The sequence below is a fragment of the Lynx canadensis genome, chromosome B4 (assembly GCF_007474595.2).
Source record: "Lynx canadensis isolate LIC74 chromosome B4, mLynCan4.pri.v2, whole genome shotgun sequence".
Lineage (NCBI taxonomy): Eukaryota > Metazoa > Chordata > Mammalia > Carnivora > Felidae > Lynx > Lynx canadensis.
Genome location: NC_044309.1, coordinates 42,144,969 through 42,159,102, shown reverse-complemented (window position 1 = coordinate 42,159,102; position 14,134 = coordinate 42,144,969).

Sequence of the window (14,134 nt, the reverse complement as noted above, 5' to 3'; positions counted from 1 at the left end):
GTTGTTTCTAAACTAATAAAAATTGTAATCATGACTAAATCCACAAGAATTTTTGTCATCTCGATAAAAATTAAAATAAAGTTTTAAGTGGAGGTTAAAAAATGTTACAGACTTTTCTTCTCCAGGCTGGAATCAGGCATTTACCTAGAGAGCCCTGGTTCCTTTTGTGGTGGATGGTATTTAGAGACCAAGATCTCAGGACTAAGTGAGTTTATTGCTTCTAGGGTGTCACTGCTTTTAGACTGTTTAAACACTCAGAGCTACTTAAATGCACACCCATACTCCCCTATATCTATGTCTTTTTCTATCCATGAAAAATTATTAATTTATAATGATCTCTCCATTTCCAATCCAATATTCCAGGGTTCATTTTAACTGCCCTCATTCCATATTTGTAAGTCTCTGCTCTCATAATGGGAAATCTGTCTCCCAGTACATTTACTCAATTCTAGAATACACAGAAGCCTTAACCAAAGGATCAGAGTTGACCTCATCAATAGTAAACAAATTGACATTCTTTGTCCCTCCTATAATGCACTTAGGAGAATCTTTTTTAAATGCTTAACTCTGACTCTTCTGAATCATTGTTATTAAGCTTTTTATTAGTGCTCAAACAAAACAAAATAATCATAATAAAATCTTGGTAGATAATTATTAAACATAAACAGTGCACTTTTGTCTGAAAAAGGCTCTCTTAATTAAATGGATTAGATTTTAATGGGGCACCTAGGGGTCTCAATCAGTTGAGTGTTTGACTTCGGCTCAGGTCATGATCTGGCAGTTCGTGGGTTCGAGCCCCACGTTGGGTTCTGTGCTGACCGCTTAGAGCCTGGAGCCTGCCTCGGATTCTGTGTCTCCCTATCTCTCTGCCCCTCCCCCACTCACGCTCTGTCTCTCTCCCTCAAAATAAATAAACGTTAAAAAACGTTTTCAAAAAATTATAGCACATATTCATAGTTGAGTGTTAATTATTACAAAACATCAGAGAAACTCAAACCGAGAGATCTTTTATAAAACAACTGCCATGAAATTTTCTAAACTATTAGTATATTCAAAGACAAAGAAACATTGCTAAACTATTTCAGATTAAAGAAGACTAAAAAGACATGGCAGCTACATAAAATGATACTGGATAGTAGACCAGGTGATAGCTGGGGTGGGAGAAAAGAATATTTACATATGCTCTAAGTACTTTTCCACAAATTACTTAAGTACAAAAAAGAAAAACTGTAAATTTATACAGTGGAGAAACCTGTAGACGTCACTTAACCAAATGACGAAAGCAACACATGATCTGGGATTTTCTTGTGCTATCGAAGATCTTATTGAGGAAATTAGCAAAATATAATTAAAGTTAGTGGATTAAATAAGAGTATTGTTCTCATGTTAATGTCCTGACTGTAAATTTCTCCTGATTTTCATAATTGTACTGTGGTTATGAAAGAGAATGTCATTATTTTTAGAAAACACAAAGAAACAGGAAATACTTGCCTGTTTTAAGGAACTATTTAGAAGAAAATGAACATCATGTCTTAGCTCTCAGATGGTTGAGAAAATAAAATGTGTGTGAGAGAGTATATATAAATGAAAACATGTAAGTGTACATTCATTCTCCAAACTTTTGATAGGGCCAAGGCTTCTCCTTATTCAATTGGTTTTACTGACCGTAGTTGTGTCTCCTTATTGTTGAATAATCTTATCATCTATAAAGCATTGTCTAAGATAATCGGTTTAAGATTATTTCAAATAGAGTCAGAGCTTAAACACATTTCTTAAGCAGTTTATAAGTAGGATCTGTCTAGATTTTTAGGATTTTTGCTAATCTAAAATTCTTATTCATATTTAATCCAATCAATATCTTTTTAGTGACTCACTTTCCAAAAATGTTTCGTCTTTATAGGAACAATTCTTCATTTAACTCTTATTCCATCTATTAGTGAAATATTTATAACTAAGTAAAGGACAATTCCTATAAGGGTTCAAGGCCTAAAATAGCTCAGCTAATGATGGCTTCTTTAGATAAATACTTTTGAAAGGAAGTCCCAAGGATGTGACTAATGTCACTAACTTCAAATTTAGTTAATGATGCCCCCAAAAGTGGTTTCAGGTATAGTGCTACATGGCTCTTCCTGTCACCCCCAATGAATGAATAGCATTAGTTGTTCGATGTAATGAGTCGACTGTTATGGACTATATTAATTATGATATCTGCACTAACTGATTAAGAAAGATCATAATTGACTCTTATTAGTCTATTAAAAAAAGTACCAAGTAGTTTACTAAGTGCTTGGAATGTATCAGAGAACAAATTCCATCCCCATATGGGGCATATATACAGATGTGGCTAATTGGGAAGGGTAAAGACTGATACTCAGGAAAAAAAAAATCAAATAAATAAGTAAATTATATTGTATATTAGAAACATAATGTCAGCACAGAGTCTGACACAGGGCTCAAACCCATGAACCATGAGATGACCTGAGATGACTTTGGACTCATGGATGAACCATGAGATGACTTTGGATCATGACCTGAGCCAAAATCAAGAGTCAGATGCTTAATTGACTGAGCCTCCCAGGCACCCCTAAGTAATTATTTTTTAAAATAATTATGGGAAAGACTCCCTGAGAAGCTCAGCTGAGATTTGAAGGTGAGGTAATTTAATGTTCTAGACAAAGGAAACAACTGGTGCAATAGCCCCAAGGCAGGACTATGCTTGATGTTCTTGAGGGACAGCAAGATGGCCAGTAGGGGAGGAGATTAATGAGTAGGGAGAGAGTCAAAGTCAATTCAGAGAAGTGAAGACAGTGGACGTGGTGGGAGCTTGTTTGTCCTTTATAGACCATTGTAAGTGGTTCAGCTTTTCCTGAGTGAGATAGGGAGCTTTTGGAGAATTTTGAATAAAAGAATGTTATGATCTGATTTGAAATGAAAAGATTTACCCCAGTTAGCTTGTTGAGCAATAGATACTCGGAAGGGGTAAAGGGAGTTAGGAGGCTGAGGCAGGATAGTCATGAGATGATGGTGAATCTGACCAGGGTGATTATAAGATACAGATCAACTTTTAAATGATACAAATCAGATTTTCCAAAGAATTGGATATACGATGTGAGAGAAAGAGAGGAATCGATAATCTCAAAAATTTTTATCCAAAGAACTGAAAATTGGTGGTGCTATCAACATGCCCGTCATTCACGTGACAGTGAAAACCTAGGATCCATGTTGGTAACCCATGGATTTCCTCTGTGTACCTCCTGCATCCTGTAATGTCTAATAATACTTAGGAAAGTTCCAGTGGAAAATTTTAATGCCTATTTCAGATTGCTCTTTTAATTGCGTAGGAGTTGGCTATGCACAAAGAATTAGAACTGAGTTTTTTTTTTTTTTTTTTCAACGTTTATTTATTTTTGGGACAGAGAGAGACAGAGCATGAATGGGGGAGGGGCAGAGAGAGAGGGAGACACAGAATCGGAAACAGGCTCCAGGCTCTGAGCCATCAGCCCAGAGCCTGACGCGGGGCTCGAACTCACGGACCGCGAGATCGTGACCCGGCTGAAGTCGGACGCTTAACCGACTGCGCCACCCAGGCGCCCCTAGAACTGAGTTTTAATCTGAATCACTACCAGCTTCAAGAAATATTCTGTTCAGACATACACAGCAGTCCACTGGTACATTTCCTATGTGGCTGTTCATCCTGGTTCTCTAACAATTCTGGCATATAAATCAATTTCTTTATTTGGTAGTCAACATAATGGATGCCATTTATCTTGATCAGAAAAGCTGTCACAGCATAATTACAATGTTTACTTTTGTTCAATATAAAGTCAAGTCTCTTTAAGCTTTCCATCGCATTTTTTTTCTTTTTTAAAGTTTTTATTTAAATTCCAGTTAGTTAACGTACATTGTAATGTTAGTTTCAGGTGTACAATATAGTCATTCCATGCTTCCATAAAACACCCGGTGCTCCTCGCAGTATGGACACTCTTTAAACCCCATCACCTATCTCACTCATTCCCCTACCCACCTCCTGTCCGGTAACCATCAGTTTGCTCTCTGTACTTCAGAGTCTGTTTCTTGGCTTGTCTCTCTCTCTCTTTTTTCCCCTTTGCTTGTTTTGTTTCTTAAATTCCACTTATGAATGAAATCATTTTGTATTTGACATATCTGCAAATGACATATCCATCACACTTTTACTTTTTACCAACTTTTTAATCTTACCCTTTTATCAAAGGTATCAACCTTTGATACCTGCTCGAACCTGTTAACTGTTCCAGCACTTGTTTGTGCAGTTCTAAATTGAATTGATTGACAGGTCATGAACCAATGAGTGATTCTTGTCTTTTTATCCATGCTCTGAAAATTTTCACTTTCTTTTTCGGTATTCTCCCTATAATACCAGACCCCTCGGGACTTAACTTTCCCAGAATAAGCTGAATCTCATATGGGACTCTAAAACATATAATGAAATTCTTGTAGCAGTAATTGAAGTCATGTAGAAGATCCCTCAAGCCCAGTTGCTCGGCAGAAAAGCTAGAAGTTATCCACATCACTCCATTAGCACTCTCATCCATTAACCAAGTTTATTTTCTTTAATCCACTATCTGTCAGTCTCGTCTCAATGTGTACCCCCTCCCCCAGCTTTAACTCACTCTTAGTATTTCTTTATTGAATTACTTGTGTGGCAAATACAGTAAAAATTACTCATTTAAAATCTGTCTATAGTTACTTCAACATTCCAGGAATTGTAGAAGTCATTTTAGGAGCTCATTTTTTATTTTTTTAATTTTTTTTTTAACGTTTATTTATTTTTGAGACAGAGAGAGACAGAGCATGAACAGGGGAGGGTCAGAGAGAGGGAGACACAGAATCTGAAACAGGCTCCAGGCTCTGAGCGGTCAGCACAGAGCCCGACGCAGGGCTTGAACTCACTGACCATGAGATCATGACCTGAGCCGAAGTTGGCTGCTTAACCGACTGCGCCACCCAGGCGCCCCAGGAGCTCATTTATTTAGAAAAACCCATTGTTGGGGCGCCTGGGTGGCGCAGTCGGTTAAGCGTCCGACTTCAGCCAGGTCACGATCTCGCGGTGCGTGAGTTCGAGCCCCGAGTCAGGCTCTGGGCTGATGGCTCAGAGCCTGGAGCCTGTTTCCGATTCTGTGTCTCCCTCTCTCTGCCCCTCCCCCGTTCATGCTCTGTCTCTCTCTGTCCCAAAAATAAATAAACGTTGAAAAAAAAAAATTAAAAAAAAAAAAAGAAAGAAAGAGCCATTGCCCTCTGATTATGAACGCTAAAAACACTTAGCTAAAACTTGTAGGGAAAGCTCTGCAAATAAACAAAAGAATTCTCTTCAATGGGTGCCAAGATTGTTCTTTGGTGAAATGATTTTAGATTATTATCTTTCTTTTTTCTACTCTTAGGAGTACTGAGACCTGGTGAATAAGTACTATTAGAGAGTGGCCTCTGATCTGAATAGAAACAAGTTCGAGAAACATGGCACAGGGAATCCCTGTGACTTGGCAAGGGTAATGGACACAAGGGCAAGAATTATTGTATCTTATCTTATCTTATCTTATCTTATCTTATCTTATCTTATCTTATTGTGTTTGTTTATTTTGAGAGAGAGGGAAGGAGGGGCAGAGAGAGGAGAGAGAGAGAATCCCAATCAGTCAATGCGGGCTCTAAATCACTAACTGAGATCATGACCTGAGCTGAAATCAAGAGTCCAGCGCTTAACCAACTGAGCCGCCCAGATGCCCAGATATTCAATTTTAAATTTCCATTTTGTTTTCCCTTGATTTCATTAAATCTTCATTAAGAATGATTAGCAAAAATATTAGGAAGAAACACGGCAAGAGAATAGAGGCGATCCTAAAGAAAGTTCGAGAAGTGACTTGAGAAGTAATCGAAACATGCACTGAAGAGTTTCAGAAATTTTAGGCACGGGGACTAAATTCCTTGCGTGACCACAAGGTAAAGGCTCAGATCATAGATGTTTAAGAATTAAGGAAAAAGTTGACTTTAGATGTGTGCATCTTTTGTGTCCACTTGAGATACACATCTGGTTTTCCATGTTGTTCTTCATTCCCTTTCTGAATTATCTATCTTTCAAATATAAACATATTTCCCTGACTAAACTCTTTCATTACATTCTCCCCTTCCATACAGTCAATATTCCTTGCTTTTCTTTTATTTCCTAACTTTCAAATATAAATCCTTCCACATCTTTAGATAACTTACACTTTATTCGTACAACTTCCAAATTCCCAAGGTTGTCATATTTTCACATGCCTCAAAGCCTTTCTACTACTTATATCTATGGCTGGAATATTTCCTCCTCTATCTATATGACTATTGATGCAGTTTCAGATTTAGCAGAGGACAGAGATTTCTGGACTCCATTGATGTTAAGAGACATCTATCTATGCTCTTAAAGTACCCATACACACTGCCATCCAAACTTATGCCAAACTCTGTTGTAGGTGTTGATTTTCTTGTTTATGGTGCCTTGTTCACCTGTGAATCCATACCAACTATCCCAGAGATAGTTAGCATCTACTGGGTGATCAGTAAATATTTCCTAAGTAAGTGACTGAAGATATAAATAGATTAGGGAGCCACATATTATTTTTTTTTAATTTTTTTTCAATGTTTTTTATTTATTTTTGGGACAGAGAGAGACACAGCATGAACGGGGGAGGGGCAGAGAGAGAGGGAGACACAGAATCGGAAACAGGCTCCAGGCTCCGAGCCATCAGCTCAGAGCCTGACGCGGGGCTCGAACTCACGGACCGCGAGATCGTGACCTGGCTGAAGTTGGACGCCCAACCGACTGCGCCACCCAGGCGCCCCGCCACATATTATTTTTAAAAGATACTCCTTTTTGGGGTCCCTGGGTGGCTCAGTCAGTTAAGCATCTGACTTTGGCTCAGGTCATGATCTCACAGCTCATGAGTTCGAGCCCCATGTTGGGCTCTGTGCTGACAGTTCAGAGCCTAGAAACTGCTTTGGATTCTGTGTCTCCCTCTCTTTCTGCCCCTTCCCAGCTCACACTCTGTCTCTCTCTGTCTCTCTGTCTCTTAAAAATAAACATTAAAAAAATTTTTTTAAAGATACTCCTTTACTTTTAATATACAAATAAACTCTATGATATACTAGTCATAAATAAAGTACAATTTTTGTTTGATTACTTCAGAACTTTTAGTATATGCATAAGTATATATATATATATATATATATACACACACAGACAAATATTTGCAGACATTTATATAATGTAATCATACTATAATATTCTGTGTTCTGGTTTTCTCACTAATAAAATAGCATGGATTTTGCAAATCCATACATAAAACATGCCAATATTATTTTTAACAGCTGCATAGTATTCCATCGAATGGATATTCTAAATTTTGCTGACAACTTTCTCCTCTTACTGGACACATGCTTGTTTCAAAAGTTTTGTGATACCACATGACTCTGAATATTTGTATTTGCATACTTGTCCACTTGCTTCCTTAAAATCTGTGTCTATGAGTGAAATCTTAAATTTCTTGGACTTAAGGATTCAATAGTAAACACGAGGTGGGGGGAAAGTCTGTGCTGTGTACATTTTGTACCCAATTCTTATTATGGAATAAAAGGCTGAGGTTTTCGGCAAATAACTGGGTGTGATGTTCCTGGTTTTTGCAAACAGCTGTTTTCAAAAAGGGAAGAACATTACACTCCTAGAGAATCCATTTATGAAAATATTCATCTCTCTGCTGACAAAATATAAGGCAATTGTACAAAGATGAACGGAGAACTCACATACCACTTTTGGAATTCAATAGGAAAACTAAGTTTGGTTCTCGCCTAACTTTTTTTTTTTTTCTAGAGACAATAAAAGGAAAGATTAGTTTTATCACAAATAAGTGACAACATCCTTATATCAAGAGTACTAAAGATAAGAAAAAAATACAAATACCTCAGAACCCCGCCAAGTTATAATTTGCCCATTTGAACTGGCACTCTCCTAAGGATTTAAGTTTTGCTTGAAATGGAGATTTTCCCTTCTTTCCAACTCCTTCCACCTACATGAAAATTTCTGGTCTCTGGGACGGTGTTCATCATGATGGAAAATTGTGTGATTCACTTTCTCTTTGTCTTAAGGATTTGGGGATCTTTTTATTTTTTATTTTTTTATTTTTAATTTATTTTTAATTTTTTTAATGTTTATTTATTTTTTCAATATATGAAATTTATTGTCAAATTGGTTTCCATACAACACCCAGTGCTCATCCCAAAAGGTGCCCTCCTCAATACCCATCACCCACCCACCCCTCCCTCCCACCTCCCATCAACCAATCCTCAGTTTGTTCTCAGTTTTTAAGAGTCTCTTATGCTTTGGCTCTCTCCCACTCTAACCTCTTTTTTTTTTCCTTCCCCTCCCCTATGGGTTTCTGTTAAGTTTCTCAGGATCCACATAAGAGTGAAACCATATGGTATCTGTCTTTCTCTGTATGGTTTATTTCACTTAGCATCACACTCTCCAGTTCCATCCACGTTGCTACAAAGGGCCATATTTCATTCCTTCTCATTGCCACGTGGTACTCCATTGTGTATATAAACCACAATTTCTTTATCCATTCATCAGTTGATGGAATTGGGGATCTTTTTAGAGAGAGTTCAAAAAGTGTTTTAACTCTGAGGAGAATATGTTTAAGTGGAAAGGAAAACAAGCCTGGAGTCAAAAATGTCAGTTTCAGTTCTTATTCTTCTACATAATAATCGTTGTTGGGTAAGCCACTTAACTTACAAGCTTCAGTATTCTTATCTGCAAGGTGAAGAAATTATTGTTTCACAAGGTAGTTGGTGAGATGAAATGAGGCAACCTGCCTGTAAATGGACCATGCTTTACCTGAGTAAAGAATGAGTCATCTGAGTCATTGGGATGCCTGGGTGGCTCAGTCAGTTAACCCTCCAACTCTTGATTTTGGATCAGGTCATGACCTCATGGTTTTTGAGTTTGAGTCCCCAATCGGGCTCCGCGCTGACACTACAGAGCCTGCTTGGGATTCTTTCTTTCTCACTCTCTTTGCCTCACCCGTACTAATGCTCTCTCTCTCTCTCTTTCAAAATAAATAAATTAACCTTAAAAATTAAAACAAAAAAATAAGAGTGGGTCACCTGCAATTGTTGGTAGTCAAGATTGGCTTAGTTTCCTTCTCTTTGTCTGTGACTTATCGGAATTCAGTATTTACTATTCCTCGTTGTCCCTGGGAATGTTTTGCTTCCTCATGTGCAATATCTGACTTTTAAAGTCACTTTTTCTTAATTTTAAAAGAAAAGGTCTAATTCTTTCCAATTTTCGTACCCATCTTCCAGACCTTATGGTTTGGCAGGAAGTAAAAATGACTTTGCAAATGCCTGTTTTCTCATCTGGATATCTTACTCTGTAAGCCACTCACACCGGCAATCCTGCCTTCTTGCACACATAGAGCATCAGCATTTTTTTTTTTCTTTTAGTTGTATGAATTTTTTTGAATTTTTTTTAATTTTTTAATTTTTTTTTCAATATATGAAATTTATTGTCAAATTGGTTTCCATACAACACCCAATGCTCATCCCAAAAGGTGCCCTCCTCGATACCCATCACCCACCCTCCCCTCCCTCCCACCCCCCCATCAACCCTCAGTTTGTTCTCAGTTTTTAAGAGTCTCGTAGAGCATCAGCATATTTTGATGAACAAGGGAAGTGCCCTCAATCCTGCAGTCTTGCCTGACGGCTACAACTGGTTTCCACCTCACCTCATATTCTAAGTTTCTGTTTCTGATACTCAAAGGAACACTTGCTCTGTCCTATGTCCTAAGTGGTCATTCTTATTTGGTCAGACTAATTTCCCCCACTTCAGTCATTCCTACCCTTTCACTACTTACTGGACCTAACTTTAAAATGACTTACTTTTATATCCTGCTTTTTTTTTTCTTTTCGCTTTAAATCATAGATGACTACATTGAAAATTAACTTATTATTGTGTGCAAATTTGGCCAGGAAAAAATGCAGCTGAAAAGCCAAAGCCTCTAGCTCAAAAGGTGCTTTTGGAAAGGAACCATTTAGGATGGTCTCCGGGGGCAACTTCCAATGTAATAATATCTTCAGCTTAAATATTTTCTAGTTTTCTTTCATTTAATTACTTATTTATTCACATAATTATTTAAAAATAAGGTCATCTGTCGTTATTGAACCAGAATTTGTTTTGAGCCCTTAAGTAAAGTACCAAGAGCAGAGTTAATAGATTTTCCTTTTTAAAAAGATGCTCTCGGGGCGCCTGGATGGCTCAGTCCGTTAAGCGGCCAACTTCAACTCAGGTCATGATCTCGCGGTCCGTGAGTTCGAGCCCCGCGTCGGGCTCTGTGCTGACCGCTCAGAGCCTGGAGCCTGTTTCAGATTCTGTGTCTCCCTCTCTCTCTCTGACCCTCCCCCGTTCATGCTCTCTCTCTCTCTCTGTCTCAAAAATAAATAAAAAACATTTAAAAAATTTTTTAAAAAAGATGGTCTTATATGATTTTTGTATATAAAATTATGACATTGTAATTGGCTAAGCTCTAAATTAGACTGTATATTCTTTGAGGATAGGGATCGTGTTTACTTTATTCCTTGCACTTACCAAAGCTGCTGGCATAGACGGAGTTGCATTAATTAAGTTACAGAATGAATGTACTAACAGATCCTTGAAGTGAAAATTTTCTCCTTTATCTCAGACATTATCTCAGAACAAGATCCAATGAGGAACTGTATAAAAAATGTTTTTTTAGTTTTTACAAATTTTAAAAATGTTTTATTTATTTTTGAGAGAGAAACAGAGTGCGAGCAAGAGAGGAGAGAGAGAGAGGGAGACACAGAACTGGAAGCAGGCTCCAGGCTCTGAGCTGCCGGCACAGTGCCCGATGCAGGACTTGAACTCAAGGACTGTGAGATCATGACCTGAGCGCGATAAAGAGCTGGATGCTTAACCGACTGAGCCACCCAGGCACTCTTATATAAAAAATGTTTTTAACAAAATACTTTGAAACTTCAATCATTCTTCTAATCATTTATTCAGTAAACTTATTTTTGTTTAGGGCTTAATATTTTGTACCAGACTCAAAAAAATTGCTGATATATGAGTGGCTTTTAACTGTATCCTGTGACCAGTTTTGTAAACCTAGATTTTGTTTTTGATAATTTTGTTCTGGAGATCATATTCTACATGTCTATTGATATTGTCTATCCCTTGCGATTTTCTTTACAGGCCTTAATGACACAGTCCTACCTTCCTCTGTATTTTATTCCAAACTCTTGTCTTTTTTAGAACTGTGTTTTTCTTTACATTCCCTGAGTTTTTACATGCTATTAGCTGCGAATTTGGTAAAGAGATTTCTGTTAGATTATTAACAGATACTAATGAATTCATATGTTATTACTCTATGGCAAAATATTTGTGTTTTTATCTCAGAATCAGCTCATTACATTTTTCCCCCTAATATTTTCTGATTGATATAAAGTTTTTCCCAACATAAAATTGCTTTGTACACACTTTAACCTTATGTATGAAAAGGTAAAATATGACACATATTTCAAAAATTGTTTAATCCAGATGGTTGAATATAATATCTTCTCACCCAAAGGTGAAATCGTCAATATCTGAAAGTGATTGCAGTAAAAACTGTTGACATTCATTTTTACATAAACGCAAAGTAAATTGGAGGAAATGTTTGCTAAGAGAGTGACTAAAAGGTAAAAGTCATGTTTGATTGGACAACTTTTGAAAGGGAGTCAAATAAGGGAAAAAGCAAATAAAAAAATCTGTGGAACTATTTTTCTAAATCAAAAATAGTAAACAGGCAAAAGATTCTAAAATATAATGTTTCCTAAAGGCTGAGAAGTAAGATTTAGAGTGTTGTGAAACAAACTATAAACCTCAAATATGCATACATATTTCAAAAGTGTCTTCTCAGGATGCAAGTAACTTGAATGATCCTCCAGTATTGTGGCAAGTAACAGAACTCACATTTCGCCCTCCCCCTCTTTCCAGTTCAACCTAGCAGATCAAGAATTCAAACTCCCATTCATGGCGATTCCATTTATTTCTCAGCAAAGGGCACCGGTTAAATCTGTAAACCCTTTCTTCTTTCTACATGGTCCCATTGGAACTTTATACGTGCTATGGCGATAGAGGACCCAAATCAGTGCAACTAGGTAGGGCCTTTCATCTGCTCTGGGTTCTTGTTTTTCTTGTCACTTGTCTGATGATAAGTTAAGTTAAAAATGATCTGCCCTGCCTTAATTTCTAAGACCACACAAGCTGAACCTTTTGATGTTCACAATATTATTGTGAATATTATTCCCCTTTCTGAAACCACTAGCCCTTGACTGTGTCTGTTCCTGGAAATTGCAGTGACCAAGATCTTGTCATCTGTAGTGTTTCTTTAGAACGCTTTCACAAGGACTAGAAGTTATTAATGCAGTGGTCCGGTTTAAAAAAAAAAAAAAAAAAAACTGGGATGGAAAGAATGGGAAGTAGACTTTTCTTGGTAGAATTGCAGTGTAATTGTTTCTGGAATTAGTAATAGTGATGAATTGTTACACAATGACAGGGAAGTTCTGAGTGGGTGACCCAGAGAGACATTGAGGCTGGATTTTGCTCTGTTCCTGTTGTTTATCTTGTGTATCTCCCCTGGCTGCGATCACTGCTGGAAAAAAAAAAAAAAATGGCACAACTGAGCAGATAGGAACAATTTTAAATAAACACCTCAGTCCTCATCTGGGTCTTCCGTTTTGTCATGCACTCTACCACAACCTGTGCTATGTCACTTATTCATATTTCCTACACAAAAATAAAAATTACTTCACTGAAACTCTACATCAACTCAATATTGACCTCCACATCACAAATCCAAAAAAACTCTCTTTAGTCCTCAGATCATTTGACACAGCAACTCTTCTCTTTTTTTGTTCCTAATATTTTCTTTTCTTGACTATGGAGCCCCACTCTCGAGGGTTTTCTCAATGTATCTGAGCATTCTTTCTCTGTTTCTTTGGAAAACCATTTCTCCTCCATCCCACCATTCTATGCTGGAGTTTCTTCAATGTTCATCATTACCGAGGCTCTCATGGTAAATGATCTCTTCGATTTTCACGTCTTTAATTGCCATCTAAACACTTCTAAACTTACATCTCTGGTCTAGTTGGCTCCTCTACAATTCTTAGTTGCAAGTATATTGTTTTCTCATTGCTTCCTCTTGGATGTCTCAAAGAGACTTCAACTGTCACATGTCTGGTTCTAGCTCACTGTCTTTCGTTCCAATCTGTCCTTCCTCCAGTATTCCTTACCATAGTTCATGACAACCTTACTGGTGGTTCAATCCATCATCTTGAATTCTCTCATCCCTCATCATCAACTACCAAAGTTTATCTTTTAGACTATGAGAGTGTACTTTGCCCATATCTGCTGTTTTCTTCTTTCTCTATTCCTGGGTCTCAAGTAGGTACAGTTGAATCAATGATAATCTTTGGGCTACAGCACTTTGTCATTATTGGTACATGAATACACCTTATTTATTTATTCAGTCAGTGAGTCATTTATTTATATGAATAATTAATCGCAGATGAACCCACCGCTACATCCCATCATCCACACCATATGTCCTTTCTTACTGAAAACTCTAAGAGTCTCTTGTCTGGCATTATTACCCCTACTTTTGCCCTTTTGCAAGCTCTTTTTATAACATAGCTCGAGTAATTGTTGGAAACAGAAATCTGATTATATTACTACTCTGTTTGCAACCACTCAGGATCTTCTTTATGCTCTTAATGGAAAATTCTTTTTTTTTTTTAATTTTTTTTAATGCTTATTTATTTTTGAGAGAGAGAGAGACAGAGTTTGAGCAGGGGAGGGGCAGAGAGAGAAGGAGACACAGAATCTGAAGCAGGCTCCAGGCTCTGAGCTGTCAGCACAGAGCCCGATGCGGGGCTCGAACTCATGGACCGTGAGATCATGACCTGAGCTGAAGTCAGACACTCAACCGACTGAGCCTCCCAGGTGCCCCTTAATGGAAAATTCTTAACATGGCCTTAAGTGTTCTATGAGAACTATTTCTGCCCTGCCTCTGAACTC